At 55.1% G+C, this 20,565-nt stretch overlaps 1 protein-coding gene across 2 annotated transcripts in view; it reads left to right on the top strand.

Moving 5' to 3' along the window:
* Positions 1-17,463: 17,463 nt before the first annotated feature.
* VRK1 (VRK serine/threonine kinase 1) overlaps positions 17,464-20,565 on the top strand; it is an 81,737-nt gene continuing 78,635 nt past the window's right edge. Inside the window, exon 1 of one of the 2 annotated variants that reach the window (XM_062181423.1) lies at positions 17,464-17,562. The gene's annotated coding sequence lies outside the window, so the exon portion shown is untranslated. The remainder of the gene's footprint in view (positions 17,563-20,565) is intronic. The other variant, XM_062181425.1, reaches the window with a different exon arrangement.

The following is a 20,565-nucleotide window of genomic DNA, read 5'->3' as shown; positions in this document are numbered from 1 at the left end:
CAATGGCCTAGGAGATGGGAAATGCATCTGGGAGGTGTGTATGCGCCACTGCTTACTTTTTTACAGGAATGAAGCATTTAAAAGCCCATGTCATGAGGCTGGCGCTGTGGCGTAGTGGGTAAAGCTACCGCCTGCAGTGCCAGCATCCCATATGGGTGTTGGTTCGAGTCCCAGCTGCTCCACTTCCAATTCAGCTCTCTGCTATGGCCTTGGAAAGTAGAAGAAGATGGCCCAAGTCCTTGGGCCCCTGCACCCACATGGGAGACCCAGAAGAAGCCCCTGGCTTCTGGCTTCAGATCTGTGCAGCTCCAGCCATTGTGGCCAATTGGGGAGTGAACCATTGGATGGAAGACCTCTCTCTCTGTCTCTGCCTCTCCTCCTCTCTTTGTGTAACTCTTTCAAGTAAATAAATAAATCTGTTTTTTTTTTTTTGACAGGCAGAGTTAGACAGTGAGAGAGAGAGAGACAGAGAGAAAGGTCTTCCTTCTGTTGGATCACTCCCCAAATGGCTGCTATGGCCAGAGCTACACCAATCTGAAGCCAGGAGCCAGGTGCTTCTTCCTGGTCTCCCACGCAGGTACAGGGGCCCAAACACTTGGGCCATCCTCCATTGCCTTCCTGGGCCACGGCAGAGAGCTGGACTGGAAGAGGAGCAAGGGGGATTAGAACCCAGTGCCCATATGGGATGCTGGCACCACAGGCGGAGGATTAACCAAGTGAGCCATGGTGCCAATGAGTAAAATTAAAAAAAAAAAAAACAAACAAAACAGGAAAGGGTCCTCAGGACTGTGATAACTGCTGGGCAGCATGAGCACTGCCCATCCCAGAACACCTCACGCCCCCGAGCAAACACCCTGTGACCGTGCAGCACCAACTCCCTTCTGCATACGTCCTCACTAGACATGGTGCCCCCAGCCCGCCTGTGTGCTCGGTGCCCCCAGGGTGTGGCTGGCACCCCACAGGCTAGAGGCACAAAACAGCTCTGTTTTATGATCTGCACAATGTCGGGGGTTGGGTTGGAAATTGGGGCAGGATATGCAGCACGTTTGTTGCTGCTCTCCAATGGCGGGGCCTGGACTAGGGGGACTTGGAGAACAGGAGGTGGGGGTGGTTTACTCTCGGACTTTGAGGCCACTGTTGAGTAAACGAAGTCCTTGCATGCAAGGACGGCAACACCTCCACGGCTGACCGACCCTGAGGTGCTTACTGATGGACTAATGCGTATGCAGCCTGTGGTCGTGCTGGACAAAAGGGGGGCCCCCATGCTGGGCAGCACGGAACGCGGTGTTGCAGGATTTCCTCATGCTGCTTGGAGAGGCGTGCACTTGAAGACGAATAAGCTATTTATTTCTGGAATTTTCCACTTAATACTTTTGGACCACGGTTGACCTCAGGTTACTGAAACTGCGTAAGAGGAACCTGTGCATAGGGTAGGAGTCGGGGGGCTATTGTGCCCACGGGGAAACACATGAAGCGTCATCAGGGACTTCGGAAGTGGGCAGTAGCTCAAACTCCCATCCGGGCCTCTGGAATCTTAGAGTCTTGCTCGCCTCCGTGTCTGTGGAAGGGTGATAGACGTAGCTCGGGACAAGGATGTTCTGTGGGGAAAGAGGTTTGGGAAGGCTAAGGTTTTGCATGATCAGTTTTCCGCCCTTGCAGGAATCAATGATACTGAGAGGTATTGGGAGGAAGCACAGGATGCACTTTTACTGTGCAACCCTGCTCTCTGGGAAATGTCCTGTTACTTTTACTTCTCGCTGCCACCCAGTCCCCAGCCCCCAGCCCTTTCCACGCGTCCTCCTTCCTGTACCTCCGGCTGACAAGGCAGTGGACCAAATGTTGCTGGTCCCCAGACATTGGCCAAGGGTGGATTCTATCCTCCTGCCCATGGTGGGAAGCTGAGCAGAGATGTCGTGTGGAGTCAGGACTGGAGGCAGGACACTGGCCCTTTGATGACATGAGCAACAGCGACACCCTCCAATGGCCACTGCAGCCGGCGCACCGCGCTGATCTGAAGCCAGGAGCCAGGTGCTTCTCCTGGTCTCCCATGGGGTGCAGGGCCCAAGCACTTGGGCCATCCTCCACTGCACTCCCAGGCCACAGCAGAGAGCTGGCCTGGAAGAGGGGCAACCGGGACAGAATCTGGCGCCCCTACCGGGACGAGAACCCGGTGTGCCAGCGCTGCAGGCGGAGGATTAGCCTAGTGAGCCGCGGCGCTGGCCTACTGAACCTTTCTTACAGGTGAGGTGACCTAACCAAGGGAACAGGCCGGGAGTCGTGAGGAAAGTTAGGCCCGAGCTCCTGTCTTAGAGGGACGTGCTTCAAGAGTCCATGGCGCTCCGTCCAGAAGGTTCCTGTACCTGCAAACGGGCACACTGGGAGCGCAGCCTCCGAATGCGCCTCGCTCACCGGCTGGAGACCCAGCCCTGCCACGGTCTGCTGTGCACCAGCTGCTTCCAGAACTGCCTTTCAGGGAAGGGATCAATGGCAGAATTGGGGGGTCCAGCAAGGCTTTTGCCATAAAAGCTTTTTATGCCTCTCGTTCAAAGCGTTTAAGTGCTTTTTAGATCACAGAGTGAACCATCGACATTATAAAGTGGAACCTTTTAATACCAAAATACACTTTCAGAGTAAAATTCCATTATGGGAAAAAGCATTTCACGGGCAACAGGCTAGATAATAATTCTCTCACCTGTAATAGGGTATATGAAATGTTTGATGATAAACAGAGTTTCTGAGTATAGTAATAAGATAACTCACATTGCTCTGTGTGTGTGTGTTTGTGTGTGGTGTACATGTTACATGTCACTTCTCAGCTGTGGGCACCAGTTTCTTTATCTGCAAATAGTGAGGATGGGACTTGGTGGGCTTCCGGGCACTTCCTGCTGTTAGGCTACATGAAAACTGCTGTTTTCCCACTCTGGGTTCCCATTTCTTCATCCTTGAAATCAGAGCTTTTGTATTCCTCAGGAAACTTTTAGCTACAAGTGGTAACTTAAAGTGGCTTAAGAAAAAAAAAAAAAAAAAAGCCTATCCTGGCTCATGGTTAATCCAGTCATGGTGACTGAACATCTCAGGAGCACATCTCGGCCGAGATCAGGCAGGGCTGCATCCAGCTGCTCTGACGATGTCAGGGTCACTGGGACTTGTCTGCCTACTGGCCCTTGATTTCGTGGTCAGTCAGGCTCCCTCCACCTGCACGGCAGAACGTGCCATGCTTTGCAAGCCGGCAGAAAGAGGACTTCCTTCTCCCGGTATTTTCAATAAAAGCCCCTGGATCGAACCTCATTGGCTCAGATGGGAGCCCATCACTATCCCTAAACCAATCACCATCTGCAAGGTGCCAACTGCACTAATTGGCTAAGCCTCTGCCCCCTGCTCACTCCAGAGGGGGCCGGTTCTTCCCACTGAAACGTCAAAGTTACAGACGATGGCTCGCCCCTGGAGCACTGGGGTGTGGCTGATAGAGGAAGGGTGAGCCACCAGTGATGGGAACAACAGACGTCCCTCTGGGGCTTGGTCCAGCTGGAGTTGGCCCCAGGCTTGCCCAAGCCCTCAAAGCTAATGAAGAGCAAATGTTCAGTGCGGGAGGCACTTTTGAGAAGATTAAGTCCAAACTTGAGGAACTGAGGCCCAGAGGCGAGATGCAACGCCAAGGCCACTCGAGTCCCCAGCAGCAGGTTTGTCACCGCCACTCGACTCCGTGCGCTTTCACTCCCTCTTTGAACCATGCAGCCCCGGAGGCCCCGGGCCTGCCCAAGGGGGTCTTTTGGCAAAGTTGGGCGGGAGCATTGCTGCTTCTAAACCTGCTTCTACTGAGAGGAACCTTTGCGCCACCGACTCAGGACACGGCAAGTAGGCTGGGCCTTGCAGGTTTCCTCCTGTCCAGCCAGCGCTCTCAGCTCTGACTGCTGCTGATGCCAACGATTTGCTGTGTGTTCTTGGTCAAGTTGCTTGCCCTGTCTGAGAGAGAGTTTCTCAGGTGGTAAATCTGCCCTCATTCCAAGGACCCCTCTCTGCGTTACCTGGAGGGCTCTCGTGTTCTCAGCAAACCTCCCTGGGTTTCCAGGAAGGACCTGGGTAACCTCTCTTGGGTTGTGTTTGTATTTTAACAAATGGGTTTGCAGGAGGCAGCGGCTCTCTGCAGGCGGTGTGGGGTGGCTGCCCTGTTACCTGGCTTTCAAACCTCCACGGCTGCGGCCTTGAGCAGTTGATCTAACCCTTTCAGGCCTCTGTTTCCTTCTCAGGAGAGTGGGCGTCCTGCAAAGTGGTTGTGAGGATAAAAGGACTTCCGCACCGGGCTTGGTCCAAAGCAGGCTCTGATTTGGGGGAAACAGGAACGAGCAGAAGACGTGGCGGACAACACCTGGGGACAGCGGGAAGTCGGTAACGCCATGGAACAGCCACAGCTGCTGCTGTGGGATGAGTTGGATTCCCCCAAAAGAGTCGTCCAAGTTCTGACTCTGGGGATGTAATTAGGTCAAGGATCTTTCTTGAGTTGAGATCATCCTGGATTTAGAGTGGGCCTTAAATCCAACGGCTGGTCTTCAGAAAAGAGAAAGGAAAGGAGGTTGGAGACACACAGGAAAGACGGCCATGGGGAGACGGGGCAGAGATCGGAGTGATGTGTGGCCATGAGCCCAGAAACACCCGGCGTCACAGAGCTGGAAGAAGCGGGAAGGTTCTTCCCTAGAGCCTCTGCAGACAGCCCAGCTCTGCTGGCAACTTGACTTTGGGCGTGTGAGAGAGTTTCTGTTGTTACAGGTCACCAAGTAGGTGGCCGTGTGTCGCAGCAGTCCAGGAATCTAACAGAGATGCCAGGCTGACCTGATGATATAACGGAGACCCGACAAGCTCTGTCGCGTGCGCTCAGACGGCCTCTCTGTCTGTCGCGTGCACTCAGACGGCCTCTCTGGCCGTGAGACAATCATCACCTCCATCTATCTCCGCCCCTCTCCCCTCCCTGCCTCCATTCTCAGCATGTGCTCTCTCTGGATGTGCGGTCTGATTACCCGTGGAAATTTTTCCTACAGAGCTTATTAATCAAAACAGAGTCATTCACGTTACACTTAGACATTCCTGATCGTGCCTGGAAATAGTTGGTAACAGATATGTACAAATAAACCCAGCTACAAACCTGAGTGATTATTGGTGATTTCATTCACTCCAGGATCACAAGAGGGGTGCCATCACATGGCAGGAAAGTGTTTTTAATGATAGGTTTTTGCTAATAGAAAAGATATTGGTCCATTGTACATGCTCAGCCTTTGGGATGTCATGTCAGCCATACCAAACTGCTCCTTTGTTTATTCAACAAGTATTTCAGGGATATGGACAGGGATATGTACAGCCAGGCACTGTGGAAGGTCTCTCTGCCCTCTCAACCTCCAGCCTAGTGCAGAGGCCAAACAAATTCACGCGCAGCTACATTTGGATCTTGAATTGGTGACAAGTGCTCTAACGACGGATGTCTGGTGGCAATGTGGAGGCCGGCGACTGAGGCGACAGGGCTCCAGCTGTGAGGGCAGACTGGCTGGGTTTGAGTCCCAACCCTGCACTTGTTAGCTGTGTGCCTAGGACAAACCACTTTACATCGTCCGGTCTCTGTTGCTCATTTCCTTATAATCTGGATGTAGCCTTTTCCTCTTAAGTCATGATCTTGTTGTGGGCTTCATGGTCTTGTTGTGGGCTTCATGGACAACCGGAAGCATTTATAAGTCATGGTCTTGTTGTGGGCTTCATGGACAACCGGAAGCATTTATAAGCACCCGTACTCCAGATGTGGTGGGCAGGGGTCGAAATTTGTGCTCAGTTCTCCCTTCCTTCCTTCATTTATTTTCTCTTTTCTTTCTAAAGATTGTATTTATTTGAGAGGCAGAGTTACAGACAGAAGGAGAGACAGAGAGGGAGGTCTTCTATTCGCTGGTTCATTCCCCAGATGGCCATGATGGCTGGAGCTGGGCTGAAGCCAGGAGCTTCCTTCAGGTCTCCCACGTGGGTGCAGGGGCCCAAGGACTTGGGCCGTCTTCTACTGCTTTCCCAGACCACAGCAGAGAGCTGGATCGGAAGAGGAACAGCTGGGACTAGAACCGGCGCCCATATGGGATGCCGGTGCCGCAGGCGGAGGCTTAGCTCACTGTGCCACAGCACTGGCCCGCTTGGTTCTTTCAGCCTTCTGACTGTTTACCTCTTTGGGCTCCTAGAAATCTTCCTCGTGCAGGAGCAATTCAGTGATCAGCCAAGGATTAGGGGAGGGGTTTGTTTTTTGGTTTTTATCTAAGAAAGGCAGAGAGAGGATAGAGGTGGGTTGATAGAAATATTTGCTTCTTCTCTCCCCAAATGCGCAGATTGGCCGGGGTTAGGCTGGGTCAGAGCTGGGAGCCGGGAACTCAATCCTGGGCTCCCACGTGGGAGGCAGGAGCCCCATCCCTTGAGCCATCACTGCTGCCCCCCAGGGGCTGCGCTGGCAGGAAGCCCGAGTCGGAGCTGGAGCCGAGAGTGACGCCGAGGTCTTCTCACGTGTGCTGCGGGCATCTCAACTGCCAGGCTGAGCTGAGAGCTTGCTCTCTTCAGGGCTGTTTGTAGCGAGGCTTTAGGGTGGCCCCTTGCGGGTCCTCCATTCGGGGACACGGCCCAGTTCCCAAGTTTCCTCTCTCTCGAGATGTTCAGGACGTGTTGCCGAGGCCCAGGGAGGAAGGAGCTGGAAGAAGAGTCTGCTGGGCCTGGGGGCGGGGGTGGGGGCAGGAGCCGAGATGACAGCGGAGCAATGGTGCCGGAAGTCGGCAACGCTGTTGGTGAGGTGGGGGCAGGTGCCATGTTGGACAGGGTCAGGGGCTGGCAGCAGGTGAGGGGAAGACACACACACACACACACGTGTGCAGACTGAGCAGGTGCGGCTCACGGACGGTTTACACTCTCTGCTGCGAGCCTCACTCTTACCTCTAGTCTTTGTGTACGCCCTTCCCCCACAGGAACACCTCCCATCCACCCGCTCCACCCAGGGCTCAGCCCCTCCCCGTGCTCCCTTCCTGGGTCCTCCTCTCTGTTCCCACATCTCCTCCCCTTGCTCCTGACACAGCCAAGGGGGTTTAGGAGCTCAGCTACGTGGCACTCATTTTTCCACTCTGAGTTTTGAAATAAACAGAAATGTAGACATAGAATCAAACAGAAAGGTATCAAAATGTCAAGTTTACTCTAGGGAAAGCTTGACTGGCGGACCTGGCTTGACCTTTGGGCCCAGACCCAAGACCCTGCGGGGCCTCCCCTACACCAAGCCCTTCGTGGTTGGAGTCAAGCAGTCCCTACCTCAGTCAGGGCGGCGGGTCCCTGGCCTGAGCAAGCTCTCACTCTTGGGGAGAGGGACAGGATGATCCCAGGGAGAGAGAGACAGACGGGGGCACTCAGCTCTGCGCTGGGTTCTTTCTCTGCCTGGGGAAGGGTGAGGGTGAGGGGCTGCAAGGCCCGTCCAGCACTGCCCGCCTGGGGTGTGAGTGGACTTTGCCCATGTGGAGACTCTGGGGGACAGCCATCGCTGGTCCTGTGCTGCTCACCTGGTGTCTGTCTGCTCCAGTGGAGCGTGGTGTCTTGCTCGCCCCGTCCCAAGAGCCTGAGACAGTGCCTGGGCCACAGTGGATGACCCGTACATGCCTGTGATCTAGTAAATGGGTAGACACAGGTTGCACCGGCGGAGGCACCACGAGACTCTGCAGCGTGTCCTCAATCTTCTCAAAGCCGCTGAGCAGATTTCTCCAAACAACACTCGAGGCTTATCTCTGTGTTCAGCTGAGCCCGGTAACAGTCAGGGGGAAAGAAAGATCGAGTTCACAAATTATCCTTTGGTTTATACTCAAATTCCCACCGAATGCTACGCGGTGAAGTCGTGTTTTACACCCCCGTTGCAGGTGTTCACTTATGAAAATACCGGCTGAGCTCAGCTCCCTGGTGTGAGACGCAAGTCCTGGGAAATCCCAACATCCTGGTGCATTGCAGCCCGGGCTTCCTGCATGAATGGTCAGTAATGGCCTGCAATCAGCCACACCTGTGAGAGGCAAGACACGTGGCTTCTGGGCTTGCAGCGAGCATAATTTATCAACTTGCTGAGTATTCATTCTCTCCCAAGGTATTAGCCCGAGACATGGGGGGAGGGGAGAGAGTTGCACACTGAGATACAGTAGGTAGTGTGGAGTTACCATGGCTTTGCGGTCATACAGGCCTGGGTCTAAACCCCTGCTCACACCAACTACCTGGTGCTGCGTCACTAACCCGGCTAGACCCACAGGTAAAGACCCTATTTCTTGTCTGTCAGGTCGCAGTTTTCGCCGCTGCCTCTCGGGGCTGGAATTGAGGAGCAAATAAGGCTGCCGTGGCCCCCCCATCACGGTTTCCTCCCTGGCCCTGTGGCTGTTTTCCTAGGAATTCTGTCGCTGTCCTTGCCCTGTTACACCGCAGTTGCGCCCACGCCTCCTTGTCTGAGGTCACCCATCTGGCCCCATAGCAGGTTCCCTCTGGCCTGGATGACAGGAGGAGAGGCGGCTCCTGACTCGGTTCACAGGCAGCTTGGAGGTGCCAGCTAGAGCCAGTGCCTCGGAGGGGCTGTGGGGGTGGCTCTGCAGTGCCACGTTTTGGTCTCTGTGTCCCTCGGTGTGTGAGGGGCTGCAGGGGCAGCATGCCATGCACAAGGATTTATTTTCTCCCGGAGAAGTAAGGCTGGGTGTCCAAGACCCAGAGCCAGCAGGCATGGTTTCTCCTAAGGCTTCTGTCTGTGGCCAGGGCCCTCACCTGGCCTTCCTCTGTGTGTTTGTGCCCACATTTCTTCTTAGAAGCACATCAGCCAAGAGGCCGGTGCGGTGGCACAGTGGATTAAACGGCTGCCTTAGACGCCGGCATCCCACGTGGATGTCAGTTTGAGTCCCTGCTGCTCCACTTCTGATCCAGCTCTTCGCTAAGCTGCCTGGGAAGGCAGACGGAGATGGCCAAGGACTTGGGTCCCTGCACGCGCATGGGAGACCTGGATGGGGCTCCAGGCTCCTGGCCCAGCCCCAGCTATCGTGGCCATTTGGGGGCGTGAACCAGCAGATGGATGATCTCTCTCTGTCTCTCCCTCTCTCTCAAATTCTGCCTTTCAAATAAATAAAATAAATCTTTTTTAATAAACAACAAAGGACGCCAGAGTGATGACCTTGTTTTAACTTCACTGCTTCTTTAAAAGCCTCAGCTCTCTATACGGTCCTACCCCTCCGGTGAATTTTCTTCTCGCCTCCAGTTCTCGGGAAACATCTGGTGTCAGACTGGACAGTGTCTTCTGGAACTCCTGCTCTGCCTTGACCTTTCTGCCGAGGCCTTGACCTTTGATGCTCCAAAGCACAAGGCCCTGACACTCAGAAGCTCTTCTCTGAATTGTATTGCTTCTGCCCGGGATCCCCGCAGTGGCTCCCTGCATCCGGGCTCCCAGGACAGTCGCTGGGGTGCCAAGCACTCGCCACGCGCCTTCGTGGTCAGGTGTGGACGTCTGAAGTCAGGGGCCATGTGCCATGCTTTGTTGTGCAACCCCAGTTTGCCCTGGACACAGAGGAAGAGCACATGCATGAACCCCGCTGGGTTGAGTTCAAATCCTGCCTCCACCCTTATTAGCTGTACCACTTTGATCAAGTAGCTTGGGTTCTCCAAGACAGTCTTCTCATCTATACAATGGGCCACGAATGGTCACCTACTGCCCCGAGTGGGCTGGGTAGCCCAGAAGAGGTACTGGGAATCAAGTCCTTAGGACCACGCTTGCCGGCACATGGTGCTGCCAACTCGTATCAGTTATTATCATTTAAGGTTCCTTGCAGATAGCTGTATTTTGTAGGGTATGGGTTTAGCTACAGCCTGGTGGTGGCAATGGTGATGATGTGTGGAAAAAAGGGAAAAGTGCATTTTTCCATGCAGTAACTATATCTGGCAACAAGTCTCTCCAATTCTCTTTGTGATAAAAGGATTTTGTTTTGCTCAGAGCCCCTTTGAATCTCATAATAATGCTTATATATAGTGTCTTTTGTCCCAGAATCTTGGAGCAGCCCTGAAATCAAAACATGACAAGAGTTGGATGGCTGCAAACATAAAAGCAACGATTTGCCTTTGTTTTTGAAACAGCTCTCCCTCCTTCCCCAGCCTGCAGCTTGGCAGCTGGATGTGAGCATGTATGTAGATTTGACCTGAGTCTACGTCGCGCCTCTGACAATAAATGATGACAGCTGCTTGCTGCGCGGCTCCTGGAGATGGAGGTGATGTGAGAGGCAAACTCGCGATGTCCAGAAGCAGCGGTGAGCAGAGGAGAAGGGAACAACCCCCACCGAGCGCTTACCAGGAACCAGGAACTCCACAGACGCCATCTCCTTTAGCCCTGACAGCTGCCATCATTTGCAGTTGAGGAGACGGGCTCAGCAACGTTGCTAATTTGTGTAAGGTCACACAGTAATTAAACAGCAGAGAGAGGCTCCAGACGCGGATCTGCCACATCCACAGAACCCGTGTCCCGCTTCTCTCCTTCTCTAAGGATGTCCGTCTTCAAACAGTGTGAAGTGGGAGCGCAAGGGAAGATCCGACACCCTTGGGGACTGGGAGGGACGGGTCCGATGTCCGCTGTGGGGAATGGGATGAGGAGAGGGAGAAGTTCTGGGGGAACATGCACCAGGAGTCCCAGAATTTGTCAATTCTAAGCCCCCAGCCGGTGTAAGAAGCCCCACTGTAGGATGAGCTGCCTAATAAAGAAAAAATAAAACCACTGCCAATTACAATCGGCGTTGACTGTGACACATCTCCTATTTCACAGATATTGGGGTGTGAGAGGCTTGCAACCCAGAATTGACGAGAGACTGCATTCATCAGGGCCAGCTTCTCTCCGGTATCAGTCAAAGGTTCACACAGGACACGGCTGACCACCCTAGGTATTGTAAATACAGAGGTCTTTGCTATAGGGAGTAAAGTACTTAAAACTCCCAGAAGGGCTGGCTAGCAGGTGCTAGCTGAGTACTGCAGAACGAACCACACACAGTCTATGTGGCTCCTGCTAGCTTTGTCCTTGTGACCTTTTCCGACATCAGCAGCTGTGATTGATACTGGGATTTGGAGACAGCCGGCTCTACTGGTTACCAGCAGTGTCATCTTGAGCAATCAGTTCATTTCTCTGGGGCTTGGTGTCTTTATCTGGACACTGGGGTCATCTCACCCACCTCACAGGGCCACATCAGACCGTTCTCTCAGCATGTAGTAGGTAGGTCCTCATACAAAACACAGCTCCTAGAACTGGTGGACACACATGAAGCCCCCAGTGGGTTACAATGTGTTTATAGCACATTGTGCCCAAGGCTTCGTAAATGCTCAAAAGTCTTGGTATTAGAGCTGGAGCTGTGGCACAGTGGGTTAAAGCCCTGGCCTGAAGTGCTGGCATCCCATATGGGTGCCGGTTCGAGTCCTGGCTGCTCCTCTTCCTATCCAGCTCTCTGTTATGGCCTGGGATAGCAGTGGAAGATGGCCAAGTCCTTGGGCCCCTACACCCATGTGGGAGACCCAGAGGATGCTCCTGGCTCCTGGCTTCGGATCGGCGCAGCTCCGGCCATTGCAGCCATCTGGGGAGTGAACTAGCGGATGGAAGACCTCTCTCTCTGTCTCTACCTCTCTCTGTAACTCTTTCAAGTAAATAAAATAAAAAAAAAAGTTAAAAAAAAAAAGTCATGGTGTTACGGGCATAAGTATCTCCTTTTTTATTCTACGTTCTTGCTCCCACAGAAGTAAGAATTAAAAGAAGAGGCATACATAGAATGGCAGATGCCTTAAACAGCACTCTGACCTCAGAATCAGCCCTTAAGGCATTCAGATCCGGCTAAAAAGCCCATGAGAGTTTCTCAGGCATGGAAAGCCAAGACACTATGGCAAAAAAATTACCTAAATGAAAGATATCTGTGAGTGAGATCTCAGTGGAAAAAGGGGTTCTCAAAAAAGGAGATACCTTTCTCTGAAGGGAGAATTTCCACTTTGATTTTGGCCTTGTCTAAATAATGTCAGAATTTGTGAACTCAAGAGGCTTCCATAGCCTTGGCAGCTCATGACAAGAGCCTTTGGTGATTACTGACGTCATAAATAAGAGTGTCAATTGTTAAATCAACAACGGGAGTCACTGTGCACTTACTCCCCATGTAGGATCTCTGTCCTTAATGTGTTGTACTATGAGAATTAACGGTAAAACTAGCCTTCAAACAGTGGTTTATACTTTGTGTATCTGTGTGGGTGCAAACTGTTGAAATTTTTACCTAGTATATACTAAGTTGATCTTCTGCATGTAAAGATAACTAAAAATGAATCTTAATGAAGAATGGGATGGGAGAGGAAGTGGGAGATGGGATGGTCTGTGGGTGGGAGGAAGGTTATGGAAGGAAGAACTGCTATAATCCAAAAGTTGTACTTTCGAAATTTATATTTATTAAATAAAATTTACAAAAAAGCAGAGGCATAAATTGAGTGCACAAGTGAGAGAGGACTTATTTAAAAGAGGCAAGTGAATACACACTAGCGCCCGAGTGTGGGCAGCCTCCCGCAGAGAGATACCTGTCATGAACGGACCAGAAATCTGCCCAGAAAGCAGGAGAGTGGGAGGAGGCCAGAGAAGGGCAGAAAAGCAAGATCTAGAAGCCAAAAAGCAAAAGGGGCCCCTTCCCCTTGCATCAGTTCCTTTTGTGAGGTTGGAGGTGGTGCCCTAACTGAATACACAAACAGCGCTGAGTTTAGCACCTTGAGCATTTCTGGGAGATTCATGGTGCCTCCACATGGAGCTTAACTCCCGTGTGGCCATCATGGTGTTCCTTCTTCCTGGTCCCAGATGAGACGCAAGTGCATCATGGGAAAGTGGGTCTACTGGATTGACAGGTAAGGGGGTGGAGTTACAAGGCAGGGCTGTACAGAAATTATGAAAAAAAAAAAAATGCTTCCAGCTTCATTCATTCCTACCTAACTCCCTACTTAGCTCCCTCATATTGCTGGGATGAAATGAAGCATCCACCGGGGCAGGGGGCTCAGAAGACCCCTGAATACACGCTGCTCCTGCTGCCTCTCTCCTTTCTCCCCTGCCAGGAGATGGGATTTCCCTGTGCTGTTGTCAGGCGGCTTGGGCTGAGTAATGACCCCCCCAGTGGCTTGGTTCCAAAGAGATCAAAGCCATTCTCAGACATGACCTCATCTGCCTCCCATTAGCCAGAGGAGGCTGTGTGGGCTCAGGAAGATTGTTCCCATTCTGCAGATGAAACAACGAGGACAAAGACTCAGGGTTTGACTCAGGGGTTGCTCCAGCCTCTGCTGGGCCACCTGCCCGGGCAGTGCTGCCTTCTAATGACTATCATGTTTACTTGAACTTCACAGGCTGTTTCTGCCAGGCTGGAGCCAACGCCACAGCCTCCTTCCTCTTTCTCAAAGTGTCCCGAACAATTTCCATTTCTGCAGGCCTCTGCCTTAGAGCTACCAGGGTTGGAAGGACTCCCAGAATTAAGAGAAGTGTCCTCTGGGAGCTGACTATATGGTAACTCCATTCAGATCTCACAAATTGATTTCTAGTTGGTTTCCCCTTGCTGGGAAGGTGCAAAACTTAGTCACTGGGCCGTACCTGCGCATGGGTCGCCCTGGGTTATCCGCAGAACCCTCACCACAAAGCCCCTGGCTGCTTGGCGAGACTGCTCTCTGTAAGAGGCTCCACCCTGGGCAGAAATTCTGTCTTTACGAGAGTTGTCCTCACGTACTGAGGCTGTGCACAAAGGACCAGACGACAAATGTTCAGAAGGAGAGCCGGAATGATTTACTTTCTTTTTTTTTTTTCTCTCTTTTTTTTTTTCCTCTTTTTTTTTTTTTTTTGACAGGCAGAGTGGACAGTGAGAGAGAGAGAGAGACAGAGAGAAAGGTCTTCCTTTGCCGTTGGTTCACCCTCTAATGGCCGCCGCGGTAGCGTGCTGTGGCCGGCGCACCGCGCTGTTCCGATGGCAGGAGCCAGGTGCTTATCCTGGTCTCCCATGGGGTGCAGAGCCCAAACACTTGGGCCATCCTCTACTGCACTCCCTGGCCACAGCAGAGAGCTGGCCTGGAAGAGGGGCAACCGGGACGGGATCGGTGCCCCGACCGGGACTAGAACCCGGTGTGCCGGCGCCGCAAGGCGGAGGATTAGCCTGTTGAGCCACGGCGCCGGCCATGATTTACTTTCTTGGGGATACTTTTCCCTCAGAGCACTGGGGAGATAATATATGTGAAAACCCTCGTGCCTGTCAAATTGGAGGGCCTCCTGGTGTTATGGCAGAATTTCTGGAGTCCAGCTCAATCTTAGGCTCACTGGAAGCGCCCAGTAAACACTGTATGGACCATAAAGGTGCATTGCCCATAAGGCAGGGTATGTTCTTAAACACTGCCTCCCATCAATCCATCAATTCTCAATTTCTTTTTTTTTTAAGAGTTATTATTATTATTATTTTTGACAGGCAGAGTGGATAGTGAGAGAGAGACAGAGAGAATGGTCTTCCTTTTTGCCGTTGGTTCACCCTCCAATGGCCGCCGCGGCAGGCGCATTGTGCTGATCCGAAGCCAGGAGCCAGGTGCCTCTCCTGGTCTCCCATGCGGGTGTAGGGCCCAAGGACTTGGGCCATCCTCCACTGCACTCCCGGGCCATAGCAGAGAGCTGGCCTGGAAGAGGGGCAACCGGGATAGAATCTGGTGCCCCAACCAGGACTAGAACTCGGAGTGCCGGCGCCGCAAGGAGGAGGATTAGCCTGTTAAGCCACGGCGCTGGCTGAGAGTTATTTCTTTATTTGAAAGGCAGAGTGACATGGTGGGGTTGGGGGAGAACAGAGGTCTTCTATCTACTGGTTTACTTCCCAAATGGCCACACACAGCTGAGGGTGGGCAGGGGCCCAAGCACGTGGGAGCCAGATGGGAAGCAGAGCAGCTGGGCACGGGGACCACGGCTCTGAGATGGGATGCTGGAGTGGCAGGTGGCGACTTGACCCACTGGGTCACAATGCTGGTCCCTCAGTGCTCAACGTTGAAAGCCTAGGAACAGCAAATCCTCGCCAGTCAACCTTTTTGCACAGCCATGATCTTCATACCAAGCTGTCAACTCATAAACCGCTCTCCCAGGTCTCCCGTGTCCAGTTGCGGCCCCGCCCATGGCGTATCAGGCATGCAGTCCCTCCATGGCGGCAGCTTGGGCTGCTGGCCCGGCGCGCTCTGTGCTGCTAGGATGTCTCAGCACGTGTGGGTGGTGTTGGAGGTGTTGGCAACTCCTGAGGAACACAGCCGCACGTCAGCAGTGCTAACAGTCAGCCATCCGACTGCGGGTGCCAGCGCCACGAGCGCCAGTGCAAATCCATTCTCTCCTCACCCTGGAGGGCTCCCTGCTCCGCTGCTGATTTAATTGTGCTTTAAGGTCAGCCAATTGCCAGCCCAGCGTGGAAGCAGGGACATTCCTCCCACCAGTCTCCGGTGAGGTCGCGCCGCCACGGAGGAGTCCTATCCAGTTCTTGGAGTGTGTGCTGTCCATGCGTGTGCGTGTGTGTGTAGAATGTTGTTCTCTCAATGGGTTCTGGCGGCAGAGCCTTGGTGAGGAATTCCGCACCCATGAGAGGTGTGAATCCTGCAGCCTCTTTGCTGACAAACAGACATCAAGTGCTCACCTTGTGCGTGTGTTCCCGTCAAGGTCTTGACAGCGAGCAGATGACACATTTGAAATAAGATCATGTGAAGAGGGCTTATTTGCGACGAGATTCCTATATGCAAAGATGTGTGTGTGTGTGTGTGTGTGTCTGGGGGGGAGGGGAACCGTGAGGGCTGGAGCAGTAACTTGGGGCTCAGCAGCGGGCAGACATGGTCATCTCTGGAGCTGAGGCTCAAAGGGAGGGGCAGGCACTGCAAACTGCAGGGAGGCCCAGGGAGCAGTGACCCTCAGCTAAGGGGACTCGGCCAGCTGGAGGGGACTCTGCCAGCAAGGATGGGGTGGGGGAACACCTGCCCCAAGGAGCCTGTCTCCTCCCTTCCCATCCCGCCCGGGGGCACAGGGGCCTTTCAGTGGGCTGTGAGGTCAGTCTCCTGGGGCACAGGACAAGCTGGGGAATCACCGGGGGCAGGTGACGGTACCTGGCAGGGCAGGTGTAGACGTTAGCTACATCACTGCACTGTTCAAGGTCCGAGGGAATCCAGGTTTGTGGGACCACAGCTCACCCAATGTGGGCGGAGTCACTTTGAGAAAATCACACGTAAATACCTTAGCTTGGCAAATAAAAAAACAGCCACTAGGCTGGCGCCGCGGCTCAATAGGCTAATCCTCCGCCTTGCGGCGCCGGCACACTGGGTTCTAGTCCTGGTCAGGGCACCGATCCTGTCCCGGTTGCCCCTCTTCCAGGCCAGCTCTCTGCTATGGCCCAGGAGTGCAGTGGAGGATGGCCCAAGTGCTTGGGCCCTGCACCCCATGGGAGACCAGGAGAAGCACCTGGCTCCTGCCATCGGATCAGCGCGGTGCGCCGGCAGCAGCGCGCCTACCGCGGCGGCCATTGGAGGGTGAACCAACGGCAAAAAGGAAGACCTTTCTCTCTGTCTCTCTCTCTCACTGTCCACTCTGCCTGTCAAAAAACAAAACAAAACAAAACAAAAAAAAACCAGCCACTGCAAAGCCGCGCAAACGCACTGCCAAGGCCCGTCCTGTGCAGTGAGGGCCTGAAGCCAGCTTCGCCAGCCGCCTGGAGCCTCCCAGGCCTCTGACTCGGGTCTGTTTGATCTAGAGCGGGGGTCCCAGCCTGCCATAGCTCACGGCTCACGGGAGCAGCAGCCTTAGCCGGCTTCACCGGCTCAGCACACTGCGGAGTGAGGGTCCCAGAGGGCTGCGTGACCGCGACACGAGGCCTTGACCAACAGGCAGGGTTCAGCCACGTGACCGGGGTGGCCAGAACGACACCAGCACCTGCTGCGACTCACGGAACACGCAGCGCTACCCCGACCGTCTCCTTTCATCCTGGCAGACACGGGAGCGTCGCCGAGGTCTAACACCTACCTCAGGTGCAATGTCCATCAAGCGGAAGGGCTAGACCTGGGGCCAAGCGCTGGACAAGGCCTCCGGGCGGTGGGCGGAGGGCGACATCGGGCACTCACGAGGCCCTTTTTCAATATTAACAGACCAAGCTACTCCAAGCACTGGCAATACTGACTTCGGCTCCCAGCTCATCGACGAGTACCTTAACTGGTCAGAAACACGGAAGCTGAGCGTGTAAACCACATTTCCCAGAATCCTCAGGGAGCAGGGGAACCCGGGTCTCCCTGGGCCGCCCAAAGACTACAACTCCCAGCATGCAGTGGGAGCGCCCACCCCCGATCCCGGCAGCCCTGGGGAGGCGGCGGAAGGAGCGCGGGCCGTACCTACGCTCGCCCCGCCTCCCCGGCGCCAGAGCCAATGGGGAGGCTCCATACTGCCGGGTGTGGAGGGGCCGGCGCCGCCGCCGAGTTGCGAGTCGGCGAAAGCGGCGGGAAGTTCGTACTGGGCAGGAGGCGACGGGCCTGCGGCTTGGGGTAGGGAGGCCGCAGGCTGCGGGGCCCGAGGCGGGGGCGGGCGCGGGGCCCGCGCGCCTTCCTGTTCCTGCGCCCGGCGCGCCGGCCCCGCAGCCTCAGCCCCGGCTCTGGGCGGCTTCGCGCGGCCCGGCCGGCGGCGGCCACTGGGCCTGGCGTCTGAGGCGCGGGCCGGGGCCCGAGGCCGTGCGGGGCCGGGGCAGCGGGCCGAAGTCCCGGGGCCCGAGGCCGTGCGGGGCCGGGGCAGCGGGCCGGAGTCCCGGGGTCCGGACCCGCCGGAGGGGCCGGGGCAGCGGGCCGGAGTCCCGGGGTCAGACCCGCCGGAGGGGCCGGGGCAGCGGGCCGGAGTCCCGGGGTCAGACCCGCCGGAGGGGCCGGGGCAGCGGGCCGGAGTCCCGGGGCCCGAGGCCGTGCGGGGCCGGGGCAGCGGGCCGGAGTCCCGGGGCCCGAGGCCGTGCGGGGCCGGGGCAGCGGGCCGGGGTCCCGGGGTCCACACCTGCCGGAGGGGCCGGGGCAGCGGGCCGGAGTCCCGGGGTCAGACCCGCCGGAGGGGCCGGGGCAGCGGGCCGGAGTCCCGGGGTCAGACCCGCCGGAGGGGCCGGGGCGCGGGGTCTGCGCCGGGGCGTTGGCTGCCCGCGCTCGGCGCCCACGCCCGCGCGGGCTCAGTCAGGTTCCGTCAGGTTCCGTGGAGCGGCCCCGAGCGACGCGGAGAGCCCGCCGCGGTCGGTTTCCTGCTGCGTGTCCGGGGGCCTCGCTAGCTGGGATTGCTCCTCTGTGGAGTCTGAGGTTCATGGAGTAGAAATAAAAGGACCGTGTTCGTCCGTGGGAGTTGAGGATAAAGGTGTTTGCGCCAGGCCGGCGCGGTGGTCGGGAGAAGTCACGGCGGCTTCTGAGCGGGCGCCCGGGGCCGGCCCTTGGCGCGGGTTGCGGGGCAGAGGCCGGGCCGTGGTGGCTTCCTCCGTCGGCCCCGCACGCACGGCTGTCCCGCGGGAAGGCGTCAGAGCTGTAGCCCTGCAGGCTGCCGGCTCGCCTGGTCGGGGCGCGTTCCCGGGGCGGGTGGCGGTTCGGCAGTGATGGCTGCTTGTTGCGCTCCGAGCTGCAGGAATCAACGAGATCTGGGGTAACGCGTGGAGCCTGGCACATAGCAGGTGCGTGAGTGCCCCGGAAGTGGTTCTGCGGAGAGCTTGTGCGAACTTCGACTCCAGGATGCAAGGCTGTGTTTGAAAAATAACCGTAAGGCGTTCACCACGATGACAGACCCTAAAATTAAATTTCTTAAAGGAAAATGGCCAGCTTTTTCTTCTATTTTGAGAACTAATGTGAAATAATAATAAATATATACACGAATGTCCCAGATGTCTAGAAAGACAAAAACAAGATGTTAATTTTGGCGACTGTTTAATTTAGCATCCCTAATCAGACATAACATACTGTGAACAGGATTTTGACTTGAAAAATGAAACTTACTGGGCGATGAAGCAGAGCTTTGAGATCTGCCTTGTATCACACGGAGAAGGAGGGCTCCTGGATTTACGCAAATGTGCAAAAGCTCCCATCTCCTGGCAGGCAGGGAGCCTCAGGGGAATTAGTGCTGCGGATGTGCGAGTGCGGCCTTTGAGCCAGCGGACTGTAGCCGAGAGCCCCTGCGGCGGGGGTTCAGCCTGGTGGGCGCTCTGCATGCTCAGAGGGAGAGGAAGTGGGCTGTCGATTGGTCACAGGGCGCGTGCTGCCGCCTGCCAGGGACTGCTAAGGTGCTACTATGTCTGTTCTTGCTGTCGCACGGTCTCCTTGAAGCGAGTGTTCCTCTTCTTAATGTAGGATCTTTTGGGCTTTGTTTAGGATCCAGCACAGGGCAGTGAATGTATAAGGCTCGTTTGAAACCTACATTATTTGTGATGGGATATAGAAAACAGAGTTTTTAACAAGAATGCAAAATTTAATCTGGAAAAGAGATAGCACCCTGGCACGGCACTTAGCTAGGAGGCGTATCCGAGGGGGTGTGAGCTCCGGGCTGTGTCTGGCCCTGCTGACCAGAGTCCCGTGCCTGTGGAAGCCCTTGCCGAAGACGCAGAGGGCCGTGCTGGTGGGTTTCCCCCTTGGCTGCACGAGAGACTTAAGCACACTGTGTTGTGAGGATGCTGTTTTGAAGTAAATGCGTGTGCCTCCCCGTTACTCCTGCTCGGTCGTCCCCAGTGTGGACTCAGACCTTTGTAGGAACTCAGACATGCCTGCCACTCTGGCTCCAGAAGCCCCCCCGGGCCACCCTTACAAACAAGCTCTCCAGGGAGCCTGCAGGGGCTGGAGGTGTGCCCCTCCCCTCCTGTTAGGGAGGAAGACTTTTAGTATTGGTCCCACATACTAACACGAAACTACTTTAGCTAGCATTCTCAGTGCATTTACTGAGATTATTATTAGCCAGAGCATCCTTGTCAGCCTAGAAAAACTCATGCCTGCGAACCATACTTTCTGTTTAATCTTGAGGTAAGTGTGTGGATTTTTTTTTTTTTTTTTTTACAGGCAGAGTGGATAGTGAGAGAGAGAGAGACAGAGAGAAAGGTCTTCCTTTTTGCTGTTGGTTCACCCTCCAATGGCCGCCGCGGCCGGCGCATCGCGCTGATCCGAAGCCGGGAGCCAGGTGCTTCTCCTGGTCTCCCATGCGGGTGCAGGGCCCAAGCACTTGGGCCATCCTCCACTGCACTCCCGGGCCACAGCAGAGAGCTGGCCTGGAAGAGGGGCAACCGGGATAGAATCCGGCGCCCCAACCGGGACTAGAACCCGATGTGCCAGCGCCGCAAGGCGGAGGATTAGCCTGTTGAGCCACGGTGCCGGCCAAGTGTGTGGATTTTGATGATTCTTTGCCGTAGCTTCTCTCTCTGATGGGAGCCAGTGCTGTAGGATTTAAACTTTGTCTTAAAATAGACACTGTTTGCATTGGCAAATGTTAAACACATGTTTATCAGTCAGCCCTGTGCACTAAGTGGGACGGTGCCCTAGAAGGAGTCATGT

This window comes from Lepus europaeus, chromosome 22 (genome assembly GCF_033115175.1).
Source record: "Lepus europaeus isolate LE1 chromosome 22, mLepTim1.pri, whole genome shotgun sequence".
NCBI lineage: Eukaryota > Metazoa > Chordata > Mammalia > Lagomorpha > Leporidae > Lepus > Lepus europaeus.
This window is presented reverse-complemented; position numbering and strand designations above follow the sequence as displayed.